Here is a 15,640-nt window from a genome sequence, read left to right as displayed (position 1 = left end):
GTTCCCTCCCTAACTTCAGGGGAAAATCCCTACCTGGGGAAACAACCTTTCTCAGAGACCTTGGTTAAAACACATAGTGCCAAGAAGGTGAGCAAACATATTAAGAACAGTATGCCATATATGCCAGGTCCCTTGAAACAGCAAGCATGGACCGGCTCCCGGCACTGAGGTTCTTCCACATAGACTTTGGGATGAGGGCCTGAGTGACTGGTTGGCCCTCAATGCATACATAACACTGTGAAACAAGTAGGCTGGCCTGCATAAGTTAGGCATTTGCTCGTGTTCGGTTTCTCCACGCTGCTGTGAGAGGTCCTTGGATATTCAACATGACCAGCTTTGTCCTTTGTATGTCCTCTTAGAGGACAAGTGAACCCTTTGATCATTTCTCTCCTCCACCCTCAACAGGGACACATGCTAAAAGGTTTCCTCCATAAAGGCTCTCCCATCCCCTGACCCCTTTCTTCCGCGGCTCACATCAAATCTACTTGATTATATGGAGGCTCTGTCTGGCTCTCAGAGGTAGAAAGGCATCCTGTGGCTGGTGGACAGGCCGAGGAGAATGCGATGGCAACATTCTCATAGGATACTGTCTCTCTGCTTCCACAGGACACATCTTGACAATGGACCTTTATTTATTAGCATAAAGGAGACTTTAGAAGACTGCTTGTAGTAGATGAAGATTCTCAGGGTGAACTCCTGTTTCAGGACAGCTTGGCTGGAGCTGCTGAGTAGCTTCTGGGAGCAGATTGAGGACAGGATGATGACTTCCCATCTCAGCTGCAATGCAGCGCCAGGGAGAGTCTGGGGCAGGTTTGTTTTTATGGGGCCTGGAAGTAATCCAAGATAGAAGTGCCTAGTGTTCTATTTTCCATCAAAAGGCATCAACGCTCTACACGTAGCCAGAATGAATCAGAGGAAAAGAAACCAGAATGGGAATGTTTGTTCTCAGGGACTGAACAGTAATTGAAAAGGAACAGGGTAGCCTTGTTGGAAGTTACACTGTAATGGTGGAGAGGCATCAAGGCAACAAGCAGGAAGTTGACAAGAGAGGTGGGCAAGATAGTATTTGGAATGCTTTTGTAAATGTGTTCCATATTGAATGTGAAGCAAGCTAATTAGTCCAAGACAACTCACAACCAATCCTGTAGATAAGAGTATATATGGTAAGTAAATTAAATGATATGAGGTAAAACGAAACTAGAGTCAAGGCAGCAGAGCATAGTGGATGAAACAAGCAAATTCTTGATCCAGCCTGCTTGGGTCCGAATTCTGGATCTGCTACTTATTATCTGTTGGCAATAATGATTATCTGTGTTTTGGTTTCTTCATCTGTGAAATAGTAATAGTACTTTTCACAGAGACTCTGTGAGTTAATATATCCTTTAAATATATTGACATATCGGTAGGTGTTATATGACTATTTGGTAAATAAATAATGAAGTCATCTAATACTTCCTCAATATTTTATTATACATTCTCTGGAAGAAAAATGTTTTCTGCATTGAAGGACATGTTTTTAGTTTAATGAGCATTTGTATTATTCTTTGGTGCTGCAGACATGTAGAAAGGCATATAAAATCTGGACTCTAATCTCAAAGAAATTATAGTCTATAGGGCATACAGTTCTAGGGTGGATTAAAGTAGGTTTACAGTTGTGAGTACATGAAACAGAGTTTATCCTTGTATTGATATTTATTATTGTGTTATTTTCCATTTGAATTTACAGTTGCCCCACCCTGTAAAAAAGTTGAATATTATTAACACAAATATAAGTCAAAATATGTGGAAACATGGACTTGTGAGATTCATTTCTGCATGTGCAGGAATTGCGACAGGAAGTCAGAAGAGGAGACGCCTCTGCTTCTGGGTGGTCACATAGGCTTGTTTAGGGAACATCCCTTAAGAATGACCGGTCCACCGGCAGCAGCCAGGTTTCTATCAGAGAGTAATTTGCATAATGAGGACAACAGAAGGCAGGCTTTGGGCTGTGAAATATACCCTTGACTCTATTTAAGCTTCTTTTTTACTAAAAAGCAAAGATTACCTTGGTCATTCACTCATACGTATCCATGAAGACATACATACATCCCTTATTTAGTAGTAGCACATTTTATGCCAACATTTTTCACCCATTTGTGAGCACAGAAAAAGATTTACTGTTAATCTTCACAGATTTTGTTGTATTCCATCCAAATAAGTACATCTGGTTCACATGATATCTGGCTTGGCTTTCCACACCACTACCCAAAAAAAAAAATCTTTTTTTCTGGCATACAATATGTTTGGAATTTAAACATGCAAAAAAAAAAAATCAGTTATGGCTACTTGCGAATAGAAAACCAAATAATCAGTCATTCACAAGACAATTAGAAATGACATTTGTCCACCAATATCTGAGTTCTTCATATAATTAGTAAAACAAATGTTCCTGGTAGAGTCAGGAGAAAGCAGAGGTCCTGAAGAAAGACCCTGTAGTTTCTGTTGTGCAACTGCCTCCTCTCCCCCCCTATGACCCACCCCCACCTCCCCTCTCTTTATCTCCCTCCTGCTCCTCTCCCTCCTCTTCTCTTCTTTCATGTTTGCAATTCAACATTTTTATTTTGTATTCTGAAAAGTTATCATAGATATCAAGAATGCAGTCTGAGTTTCCTATGTATTGTCTTCATGCTAACTCCTTAATCATGGCTGTTATATATTTATATATTGCTTCTTTATAAGTTTGACTTAAGACATATAAGGTATTTCTTAAGGCTTGTCTGGCTAGTGTGGTATAAACACCAGTGTGTATCAGCACCAATAAAATGCTTTGGCACAAATGTCCCCATGACATTTGACAATAGTCTCCAGGGTTATACACCTAACCTGAAGACTAATCTTGCTGGAATGACTTAATAGGCTTAAAATGTCATGCTTTGTGCATTACTGCCTTAGCTAGATTAAAAACGCTGTGTTTATTTTAAACTCCACATGTCCTATTAAATTACAGTCAGCTTAGTTACTTTGTCGTCTCCTTTTAGGATATTACCTTATTTTTAAAAGAGATTTTTGAAGTCAAATTTCTCATGTCAGGATGAATTAAATACAGGGCCACAAAAGCTAAACATATAATGGAATGAGGGAGCATACTGTCAACAGAGCCAAAATGAAATGGAGAAATGGTACTGACCTAGAAAGAACAGTGGTAAATCACTTAAGCCAAATCATATATTCCAAGTGCTGGATATTCCTACATTAGTATTTATTTGGAGTAGATTCTCTAGAGCAACATTTCCTATAGCAGTTCCCATAGAGCTACCCCATGAAGAGGTTCCCAGTGTTAAATAAGATGGAAAACAAAACTATGTCTCTACATTTTAGAAATTTATAATGTATATTAGCCAAAAAAACTCCTTAGAGAAGTCCTACAGTTCGTTTTTAAATTAAGATATAATTAGCATACTATGGTCACCATTTTATTTTTAATTTTAATTTTATTTTTACACATGTTTTAGGGCCCAAAAGGAACAAATAATTTTATCCATGACAAGTTTGGGCACATATTCTTAACAATATATTGTTCCTTTTCCTTCTTTCTGAACTTTCTTTTACCTCCCAGGAGACACATTCTCAAAAACATATATTCATACTCACACACACAAAAAAAATTAAGTTTATAATATAGAGTTAAGAGCATTCAACTATTTTAGAGAAAAAATATCTGGCTTGGCTTTCTACACCACCACCCCCCAAAAAATATCTTTTTTTGATTTTATGAAGAAGACTTCATACAGAGGAGAAACCAAGATGGCGGCACAGGTAAACACCTGAAATTGCTGCCTTGCACAACTACTTCAAAAATACAACTAAAAGACAAAACGGACATCATCCAGAACCACAGGAAGGCTGGCTGAGTGGAAATTCTACAACTAGAAAGAAAGAGAAAAGCACACTGAGACTCAGAGGAGGTGCGGAGGTAAAGTGCAGAGGTACGGAGGCGCATAGAAGGGGCTGGCAACTGAGGACGCGGTTGTCTTTTTCAATTGGGAGGGAGACACACGCTCCTGCTCTGAACTCCAGTTCTGGGCGAGTCTCTGGGAACCCAGACTCATACGGGGAGAAACTGGACTGTCTGGCAGCGGGTGAAACTCGAGGGCGGCTTTCTCTCAGAGGTGCTTGCAGTGATTACCACGGGACACTGAGACCTGGGGCCTCAAGACTGAGGATCAGCCATAGCTGTTTGCTCCGCCCTGTTGATTCCCTGAGACCCAGCCCCACCCAAGCTGTGGCAGAGGCTTTTGCATATGAATGACCTGGCCTTTTGCAATCTAAAATTACCTAACAAACTGCAGCTGGGTCAGAGAGACCCAGAACATACAAAAGAAGGCCCAAGGCCCCACAGCAGCTTGCATTGCTTCACAGCTGGGCCTCATCTGGGCACCTCCAAACCCCAAACAAAGAAGAGGAATCCCTCCCCACACCCTGCTCTTTTGATTTTAATTCACCAACAAAGAGTGAACCTGCAACACTCTAAGCACCCCAACCTTAGACAGAGCTTTAGCTCTGGGCTCCCTCTCTTTCTACCTGTGACCTCACTGTGCAGTCCTTGGGCATGCTGTATCCTTCACCTTCCTGGATTTGTGAGTAATTAGCCTTGGTTTTTCAGAGACCCCTGATGGTTGTTTCTGAGGTGAGTCTTATAATCCTGAGAACCACAAAGGCAGTCCGGCCAGAACTTTGGTTGGGGAAATATTTGAGGGGGCCCAGGTGAGTATCCCAGGCATTCCTAGCTGACCACATCACTATTAATAGGCTGAGAGCTACATGAAACACTGTTATAGACATCAACTCCTCTTCAATCTGTTTTGGCTCTATGGTAGAGGTCAACTATTTCCACAATAATTCTCTGTAATAAACCACCCAAAACTTAGTGGCTTGAAACACAATTCTTTATTCTGTCTCACACATCTGTGAGTTGGCTGGGAACTGGCTGACCTAGGCTGGACTTGGCTCTAAGCTGCAGCTTGGGGCCAGCTTTATTCCACAAGTCTCTCATCTTCACTTGCCCAGTGAGTCATCTGGGGTATTTTCTTTCATCATCATGGCAAATTTATAAGTAGATAACCCCACCTACATATGCACATTGCAAGCCTCTGCATGAACCATGTCTGCTAATGTTCCATTGGGCCAAAGTCAAAGGCCCAGGAAGTGTCCTTCGTCTGTAGAAGAAAGAATTACAAGGTGTTATGACTTAGATGGCTAAAATCATGGATGTGGAGAAGAGTGAGAAATTTGGGCCAAAAAGTTAATCTGCCATATCCACCAAGGTGAGGTTTTGTTGATTGATTACCTTAGGTTGTCCTGGTCATCCAATATCACCTTTACTGTTTTCCTGTTAAGAGGTCACCATGGCCTTTGTTGACCCCGGCATTTCATCTGGTCCTTATCCTCATTTGCTGTGTGAGTTATTCTCCTAAAGAAAGGTCAAGAGCAGTAATTCCTATACATTTACTTAGGGAAAACATCTGGAGAGTTGTTTTTGTTCTTCGATTTTCATCTGGATGTTTGGCATTGTGTCAAAAGTATCACTCTGAAAAGTTTTAAAAAGTGAATCTAGTTAGTCTGTTACTTCCTCTCCACTTCATAAAAATACACAAGAGTCCACTCAAATGCCACTCCTGGGATACATGCTGGGAACCATGTTATAGAGGAAAGAGTAGGATAAATTTCCTCTGATGCTCATTCAAAGTAAATTTCCTTATAAACCTAAGCCAATTGGCCCACTTTAGAAATAATCTCACACCTTGTTTTGCACATTACAGTGAGATTCGGACGTGCAGGAGATCTTTGGCATTCTTTGATTTAAAAATCACAGTGTCTACTCTTGGCTAATGACCACTGGGTCATGGCATGCAATCATTTATCATTTTTGTTGAGATACATATTTGAAAGTCATGTGTCACGTGTCACCATCTTGGTACCACTGTTTTGTTCTCTAATTGCTATCTCATATACTTTTCATAGGAAAAATTAAGTTTAGTAGCAGTGTTTGCAAGTTTGGAAAGTTTCCAAGTGTCTTGGTTATAACCCATAGGAATGATGGGAGTAAACACTAGTAGTGCACATTCATTCCTCCTCATGTCATGGGGTTTTCTATCCCAAGTCCTTGATCCCAGTCTACATAACACTATGAAGCTTGGAAGGGGGATTGGAGGAGATGATATTTTTGTTGTTTCTGCTCATATTGTGTTTTAGGTAGAAAATTTTTAAAAAATAAAAGATTTCATTTAGTGACAAGATTTATCCCTTAATTCTCATGGTAGATCTTGAAAATTTTAACTTAGAGAGCTTTTTTTTAAAAATAGCATAATTGGCTATAGAGATCAGTGGAAGATGAATTGGTCTTATTAGATAGCAAATTCTCCCATAGAAATTCACCTGGTTTCGAGAAAAGCTGTGACATCAACAAAATGAAAGGAATATAGTGCCAAAATCTGGTTCATCCTTGTTGCTTGACACAGTAGCTTCAGGGAAGAAACATCTGCACAGCATATGTTTCAAGGGACCTGGGGTATATGGCATACTGTTCTTAATATGTTTGCTCCCCTTCTTAGCTCTATGTGTTTTAACCAAGGTCACCTCTCTGAGAAAGGTTGTTTCCCCAGGTGGGGATTTTTCCCTTGAGTTAGGGATTAACAGGACTAAGGAAGGGAATAAAACCCCTTAACTAAGTGACAGGAAGGTAATTAATCACTTTAACTATGAACAATCACTTAGGATAATCTCCTTCAGTTACTTCCTTATAGCTTAACAGAACAATAGAGTAATGACTTTGGAATGGAGATAAGAAATGCCCTAACCTTTGGAATAGAATGGATAGGATTAAAATCAACTGGTATAAATACAGATGTAACAGGACAATAAAGACCAAACCTGGCTGGAGAACGTGGCTAGGCTGCTGATCAACTGAACGCTGTTTCCTTGTCATTCCTTCTTCACCGACTCCGTCCACACCTTTGGGAACCCCTGGACCTGCTGGGGCTGGACCCCAACAATATAGAAGGGTGACCTTGGGAAAAAGAATAATAAGCCTGAAGCCTGATGCAACTCAATAGGACCTTAGAGTCTGTCTTCTAACAACTCCAAGGCCATTCAAACAACTGGCATCTAAATTGGTTGGCTATTCTGCTCTGTTGCTTAGAAAAACAAGTTTTCATTTTGCAGGCAGCCTTCCCTACTACCAAGCTCTATTTCTGCTGCTCACACATAGTCGTTTGCGTTGCCTCCAAATAATCAACCTCGATGTCAAAGATGTTTCTCCACTTGTTGAAGCATTTACTGAATATTTTAGGCCTAGAGACCAACAAACCCCATCTTTCTAGCATAGCGCAATGCCATGGACATAACCCTGCAAGGTACTTCCTACTGCAGATGGAGAAGGGTAGATGGGACTTTAAAAATATTATTGTCTAAACCTTTTCACTCCCACCGCCACAAAAAGCCAGGCCTAAGCCTGGACATATATACAAAGTTGCTTCAAGAAAATGTACATTTATATCACTAGATAAGATCATCATTATAACACTAGAAGCCCAGTGTACAAAAATCATGCACAGGGAGGTGGGGGGGAGGCGTCCCCTCAGCCCAGCCTGCACCCTCTTCAATCCAGGACCCCTCGAGGGATGTCTGACTGCTGGTTTAGGCCCGATCCCGGCAGTAGGAAATCCCTCACACAATCCTGGACCACTGGCTCCTAATTGTTCACCTGTCTGCCTGCCTGGTGGCCCCTAACTGCCCCCTCCCCCCCAGCCTGATTTCCCCTCACTGCCTCTGTGTGCTGTGTGCTGGCCTGATCGCCTCTAACTTCCCTCCATTCCAGTCTGGTCACCCCCAACTGCACCTCTTCTGCCGGCCTGGTCGCCCCTCACGCCCACCCCCCCACACACCAGCCTGGTCACTCCACACAGCCAGACGTTCAGTTGTTTGGTCATCCCTCACTAATCCCCCTGCCTGCCTGGTCGTAGGCAGCCATCTTGTGAGGGTTAATTTGCATATTACCTCTTTATTATATAGGAGGAAGATAGCCCAGCTGACTCTGATGTTAACATGTAACATCAAAGTGACACAATTATGGCTTATTTTGGACTAGAAAGTGTTGGTGCTTCAAAGAATTAATTTGCAAGTTACCTCCAAACCAATATTTTGAAACAACCCTATGACATATGTGAAGATTTTTAGTTGTGGCTTGCAAAGTTTGTTTTTACAGAAGTAAATTTTTTCAAGTTTTTAGATAGAACCTCAATGTTTAGAAAAGTGATAATGCTATTAAAACAGATGAATGAGCCCAAATTTCTACCTGTTAAGATCACCTCTGACTCTCTGATATACTTGGAAGGACAATTATGCAATTCTGGGGCTCCTGGAACATAATTTCCAAATTTATTTCTGCTTACTACTAATCAAGCTGAAAGCTAAATTTAATTCAGTGTTCTAGTTTCTCCTCTTTTCTTAGTTCTCCTGCTAGGTCCCTATTCTCTTGAATTCACAAGTTGTATATCATTCATTACAGTTGGGTTTCTTCTTGAGATTTAAAGACCCACACTTATAAACACCCAGTTTTTCGCCTTCAGTATGTGAGTTAAACTTTTCTAAAGTATATTATGTATTTTCTAATGTCCTTAAGCAGTATGCTAAATGAATTTTAATATTTCTTGGCTTAGCATTCTCATATTGGAAATAGTAATATATACTATTATCCTTGATAGTTAATATACTACAGTATAAAGGGCATGGACTGTGGAGTTCATGGTATAGAATCCATTTAAGAGCTGTGTTCTTAAGCAAATAACTTAATCTATCTTAGTTACTTAAAAACAAAATTTGTATATCAAAAATCATACCTAATTTGTAAAGTTGAATATAAAAATTGAATAGAATAATGCCTGCTACATAACACTGGAACTTTTGAATGGAAAGTGTAGGGAGAATGAGTTGATAGCTGTCCACCCAAATCCATAGTCCCCAATTAGACTGAATTTCCATGCTTATAGATCTATCAAATGAGAGTATTTACCTTCACTGCCATTCCAGGGCCCTTCTTGAGTAGGGCTGCAGTACATTTCTAGCTAATAACAATACAAAAAGCTGGCCTATCTCTGTTGCAGGTCAAGGGGTTCGCTCATTTGTTGGTTGGGTATTGTGAACCTTTGTAAAGCCAGAGATGTAAGGTGATGAAAGGTGTAGTAATTAATAAAGGAAGGTGACTGGCATAGAAAACTTGTTTATCAAGTTACTTGTTGCCCTTCATATCTGCTGGGACCCATCTATTGTACATGCCATTTCCATCAAACAATAGATTACTGGGGCACTACGTAGGGGATCAGATGGAGGAGTCATGTGGGCTCAGGTTACACAGCCACTCAACATCCTATGGCCAGGAGCCCAGTCTCTACTAGGCTAGGAGCTGCTTTGCCAACAGTGAGTAGTTTCTTGCCACATAAGTCTAAGCCTTGCTCTGGACTGCTAAGCGTCCTGTCATGACTATTCTTTGAGAATGACATCTAATCATTATGGATACAGCTGGCTTCAATAGAGCTGCTGAACTTTGTGGGCCAAGTGACAGGGCCAATAGTACTTCAGCTAGAAGTCAAATGACCCAATTCTTGAATCCCATGTGAAGAGGCTGCTTTTTAGGATTATTTCTAGATTTCAATTATCTTAGTGTAGGTTTTCTGGAAAAGCAGAGCCTGAGAAAAGGGCTGGCTTATAAATCATTAATTTTGGTAAGAAATCCCAAGGAACAGAGGTCGGGACTGGGAAGAATAGAACTGGGAATTGGGGAAAACCATCCATGAGTTATTGTCTTGCTGCTCACACAGTGGGACTGCGAAGAATAGAACTGGGAATTGGGGAAAACCATCCATGAGTTATTGTCTTGCTGCTCACACAGTGGGACTGCGAAGAATAGAACTGGGAATTGGGGAAAACCATCCATGAGTTATTGTCTTGCTGCTCACACAGTGGGCAACTGGGCTCCATCTTGGCTTAGGACTTTCTAAAGGTGAACTTCAATGTTGTTCACCTAAGGGCAGAAGAGGGGATATATATCCACTGACTCTGCCCTGCGGGTCAAGGGTGACCTCCAAGGGTGCTAGATCCAGGTTTGCTTATGTGTAAGAATGGGTGAGTGTGCTCCTTTGGGTGTTCATGTTGCAATACCAGAGAAGGCTGAGGACTAAAAGGGATTTGTATGATGCAACTCAAGCAAGGGGCTTTCAGGTTACACCTGCTGCAGCCGGTCACTGCACCCACTCCTCCAGTAGAAAGGCAAGGCAGAACATGTACTTGAAGCAGAGAAGCAGTTTTCCCTCAACAAAATGAGTGCAGTAGCCATGCCTCTTTAATAATCATAGCAAAGTAATTATGATTGCTTTTATATTTTTTGTAACCTTTACTTTCTTGCCATTAGCTATTATTTCTTACTGACACTGTGCTTTTCTTCTTTTTTTAAAAAATATATTTTTATTGATTTCTGAGAGGAAGGGAGAGGGAGAGAGAGATAGGAATATCAATGATGAGAGAGAACCATTGATCAGCTGCCCCCTGCATGCCCCTTACTGGGGATCGAGCCTGCAATCTGGGCATGTGCCCTTGACCGGAATTAAACCCAGGACCCTTCAGTCTGCAGGCTGATGCTCTCTATCTACTGAGCCCAACCAGCTGGGGCACTTAGTGCTTTTCTAGGGCATTATTTCAAACTCCCACTAACCTGTTTCTCTTCTAGCATGAATTTGAAATTCAGTTGTATCATTGGTTAGGATATGGGAATAAATAGGCCCTGAGTGGGTGCCTGAGGTGATCTGTAAAAAGCACATGAAGATGTTAAGCAAACTTATTGCGGCCATCATTTCACAAGATGTGTAGGTCAAACCATTATGCTATACTTAAATGTATATAGTGATGTATGTCATTCATATTTCAATAAAATGGACTTTTTTAATTTACAAAAGCACATAATTTTATGACTTTTGATATGTCTATTTAGCCTCACAGGGGCCCCTTATTTCCTTGTAATTTCTCATTCTCATGTTCAAGTTAAGTCAAATGATCAGAGAGTCAAATTATGAACTAACAGGGGCTATTGTTTTGACTTAACATGGGCTATTGTGACTACATAATATAACCTATTATTATTATTTTTTAATGAGGTAAAAATTTTAAAAGTGTCATATTATAGCCTTTTGCTAATTACTTTAGCTTTATTTTGCTATTCAAGAGTTATATCCAGTACACATATATGAAATTAGTACCAAATTAATACCAATTAGTACCAATTGATTTTTGTTCAGGTTCATTAATTTTTAAAAACAATTAAAAGGCTGTTAAGCCATACATAAGATAGTGGATTATAAACAGAACTCCCAAATATGGGATTCCTCATATATGTTCTCAGGAAAGAAAAATATTTATTTTGAAAATAAAAAATAAAAATCAAATATCTGCTTTCTCCAAAATGCTTTACAAAAAAATGTAGTAAAGACAAAAATAATAATGGGGAATAATAAATAAATTCCACTTCAAATGACATTTACCTTTGGTACAGGCCCTAATAGTTCAAATTAAGCAAAGATTAAAATGCAAATATTGCTCTTGGTGCTGGCTGGATTTCCAGGGCCTTTGAAATGTTTAGAAAACAGTCTACGCATTTCATTTCCTTTTTATTTGGACAGCACATTGTTGCCGCATTTCTTTGATTTGCACATCTGGAATCACTAAAACATACAGCTGGGAAGAGCTGCCAATGATATTTTGTTTTCGTGACTAAGAATTAGAACCTTGGTCTGACCAAAGGGTAATTATCTGGGCGAGTTAATGATGAAATCCTGAGGAGTGATGACAAGATGAAGACCCAGGTACTGGCTACCATGGGCTCTAGAAATCAGTTTGTCACTATCCCCCTCGGAGTTTTATGAGATGCTGCTGACACCACACTGCCTTTGTGGAACCCTGACTCTCATGTCCACTCACACACACAGAGTAAATCATGCCCTCCCCCTCTGTGCTGCTCAGAGCCTTAGCCACACATGCAGGAGGTGAGAGAGAAGGGCTTGGCCCACTCTCCTGCCAGCAATTCACCACAAGTGCAGGGACGGGAGAGGATGCACAAATCAACAGCGAAGGGCCATCAAGGAATCACCTTGGGTGGCTGGGGAAATAGCAGGCAAGCAGGTGGAGACTTGACAAATCCAGTGGATCAGAAGCAGTCCAGGAAAGCAAAGAGGAGAATGCTAAGCAATAATTTTGTCCTGATATCTCTAAACTTCCCTTTAAAACAAATGAACATCTCATGCAAAGATATTCTGATGAATATAGGAAGTTAAATTGCTAAATAGACTTCCTTTTATGTCATTTAAGAAAGGGGAATGTAAATTGGTATACTTGGAAAAACTATTGGCAGTGCTTATTAAAATTAAACATAAGCACGACCCAAAAATGTTTTCCTGGCAACATAGAAATGAGTGCCTAGTTCCATACAGAGGAATGCACAAGAGTGTTCATACCAGTTTTATCCATAAGCCGCAGACTATAAATAACCTAAGCATCCATCAGCAGTAGAATGGTCAATTAATTGTGGTCTAATCATAAAATGAAATATTAAAAGCAACAACAAGAACAAAAACCAGAATACAGGTACACACAACATGGCTGGATATCGTAGTAATGATGTTAAGTAAAGGAAGTCAAATGCAAAAAGAGTACATAGCCCCCCCACATATTCACTGTTTCTCTCTGTGTGTTTTCAGGTACCCACGTTTTCAGTTACCCATGGTTAACCACGATCTGAAAATGTTAAATAGAAAATTACAAAAATAAACAATTTATAGTTTTAAATTGCTCACTGTTCAGAGCAATGTGATGGAATCTCATGCCATCTCCTGCCCTCTCCCACCCACCCCACCCCAGTCCACCCAGAATGTGAGTCATCCCTTTGTCCTGCATATCCACGCTGCATTCCCTCTCCACTCCTGAGTCACTCATTAGCCGTTTTGCTTATCAGACCCACTGCAGAAGCATCGCAATGCTTGTGTTTACATAACCCTTATACCTTTATTTTACTTAATAATGGCCCCAAAGTGGTGTTGCTGGTATTTGCATATGCCCAAGAGGAGCTGTAAACTTTATCATAGTTATGTATGTAGAGGCAAAAACATAGCATATATATAGAGCTCAATGCTCTCCACAGTTTTAGGCATCCAATGAATGTATTAGAATGTATCCTTAGTGGATAAGAGTGGGGGATGCTCTGTACAACTGTATGATTCCATTTATATGAAATTCAAAAATAATCTAAACCAATCTACTGTGATTAGAGGTTGAATCAGTGGTCTTCTTGGGGTGGAAGTTCTGACTTAGGAAGCATTGTAAGGTTCTTGAAATATTTTATATCTTAATCTTGGTGTGGCTTACACAGAAGTATGCATATATCTGTTAAAATTCTTCAGGTTGTATACCAGATTTGTGTCCTTTACTGTAAGGTATATCTCAAGCAGAAAGAATAAAACCATAGTGGTGAACTCCAGTAATACATAATGAAAGTGTGAAATTACTATTGAAATTGACACTTTATGCCACTATCTTATTTGAACAAAGTTCCGCTGTGAGAGGAATTCTTAAATTAAGTATATAAACATTTCCGGACTCCAACAGCCAAATGAGTGAAGTCACTTACTCCCCTTGGAGGCCAGTGTTCCTGCTACACTAATGTCACTCTCTGATGGTTGAATCTCCTTTCTAGCAGCTGTCTTCATGGGCTTGGGATGTTATTTTGAGTATACAGAAGAGGTCAGATGTTTGTCTTTTGAAAGTGCCCCAAGTTTTATTACATCCACAAATAATTTAAAAGCACTTTAGACTGTACAGAGGATCTGCAATGCGACTAATAACATTCTTGTTGTTTTTAAAGAATAAGGCATGCTTGACTTAAAAATGAAAGTAATTATTTTGTCTGGCTCCAAAAATTTTCCTAAAGAAAATAAGATTTCTAAAATGAAAAAAAAAAAAAGGTTTCTAAAATGTGCAAAAATGTGTTAGCATCAAAGATAAGAGGTTCATAGCTCACCAAAGCTTCACATGTTTGCACAATCAGAAAGAACTTGGCTCTTGGAACTCAAACAAGTCCAAATCCAGAAAACGAAGTAACTTCATATTTACTTCAGCAATTCTGATAAGAATTTACCATTGTATGCCCTTATTCTCAGGAGGTATCACCATCTTAATGTGCTTTAAGGTAGGGAAGTAACCATGGGAGATTCATCTCTATTCCAGAAAAGGTCTCATCTCTGTTTCAGAGATAGATGCCTCCTCTTTGCCTTCAAGAGGGCTGGGGTTTATAGAGTGACATGTTTAAGTCACCTTTCTTCCAGTTTTCAAATCCTCTATTTTATTTCATCAAGTCAATATATATACTTTCTCTAGTCTCACATATTTCATGATTATCTTGCCATTCTCATTTGCCTATTTAAAAAGTATGAGAGCCAATAGACAGGGTTGCCCATTTTACTACCTCCTTGCAGGGTGATAATGAGAGGTGTTTGATGTTTTTCAGTCTCCATTTCCTTGTTTGTGAACTGATAGTGATATAATGTCACCTTGCCAGTGTTGGGAAGAGCTTAAGGAGCATTCTTGGCTAACAGGCAGGGAAAGGCCTTCTCTTTCCTAGGCCTACCTTCATTCATCTGCTCCATTCATAAGCATTGAAGGGAAACTCCAAGATGGGCCCAGGAGGATTTTCTACAAGTTCTTTTAGTTTCTGCTCTAGATAACATTAGGTAAAATTCACATATTTACCACATTGGATTCTCAGTCATTTTTCAGTTAGGAAGCTTCTTTCTGAGAAATATATATATATATACACACACACACACACACACACACACACACACACACATATATATATATATATATATATATATATATATATATGTATATGTATGTATATGTATGTATATATATATGTGTGTGTATATATATATATATATATATATATATATATATATATATATAAAGCAGTAATGTGTAGACAAAAATGATACAGCTACCTTGTCATTTCTCTGAGGACAAGATGACTGACCTCCCTATTTTATGCTTGAGTGATTGATGATGATGACATCCATCCCTTCTTATTTCTTTTATGGGGCCCTGAGATGAGATGTCCTATCTTTCCTAACAGGAGTATGACAACATATCAGCATATAGCAGTTCTCATGGCAGAGCAAAGTGTTTTGATGAATATCTCATGCTTTTGTTCTCTCTTCTTAAGGTAACTTTTATAAAACATTCCTATTTATGGAGAATAGAAGGATGTAGTACTCATAAAGATGTAATGCACTTTTATTCTGGGCCATTTTGCTCATTTCCATTGTAGCAAAGCTTGAATTTCCAAGGCATAAATTCACTCAGGTCATTGACTCAGAGACCATCATATTTGAGGATTATTCTGGCTACTAATAGATACTTGCCTTATTGTTGAGTTTACTTAATTTTTAAATCTATGATCTTTCCCTGCATTAGCTTCTTAAACAGAGTCAGAGAAGTTGCTTCCATTTTATTTGTTCTAAATTAACATTACCCATGAACTGAAATGTGTTCAAATTCACCTCAGATT

At 39.5% G+C, this 15,640-nt stretch overlaps 1 long non-coding RNA gene across 2 annotated transcripts; it reads right to left on the bottom strand.

Moving 5' to 3' along the window:
* Positions 1–1,640: 1,640 nt before the first annotated feature.
* Positions 1,641–6,967, bottom strand: LOC118661103. 2 transcript variants are annotated; one of them, XR_004969138.1, is made up of 3 exons: positions 6,910–6,967; positions 5,327–5,449; positions 1,641–1,935 (listed from the first exon to the last, which is right to left on the bottom strand). It is a non-coding gene; the product is annotated as an uncharacterized LOC118661103 (long non-coding RNA). The 2 variants fall into 2 exon arrangements; XR_004969139.1 differs by lacking the exon at positions 1,641–1,935 and adding an exon at positions 4,908–5,195.
* Positions 6,968–15,640: the final 8,673 nt, after the last annotated feature.

This window comes from Myotis myotis, unplaced genomic scaffold (assembly GCF_014108235.1).
Source record: "Myotis myotis isolate mMyoMyo1 unplaced genomic scaffold, mMyoMyo1.p scaffold_m19_p_8, whole genome shotgun sequence".
NCBI classification, from domain to species: Eukaryota; Metazoa; Chordata; class Mammalia; order Chiroptera; family Vespertilionidae; genus Myotis; species Myotis myotis.
The sequence above is the reverse complement of the archived record's forward strand: the minus strand, read 5'-3'. Positions and strand labels throughout refer to the sequence as shown.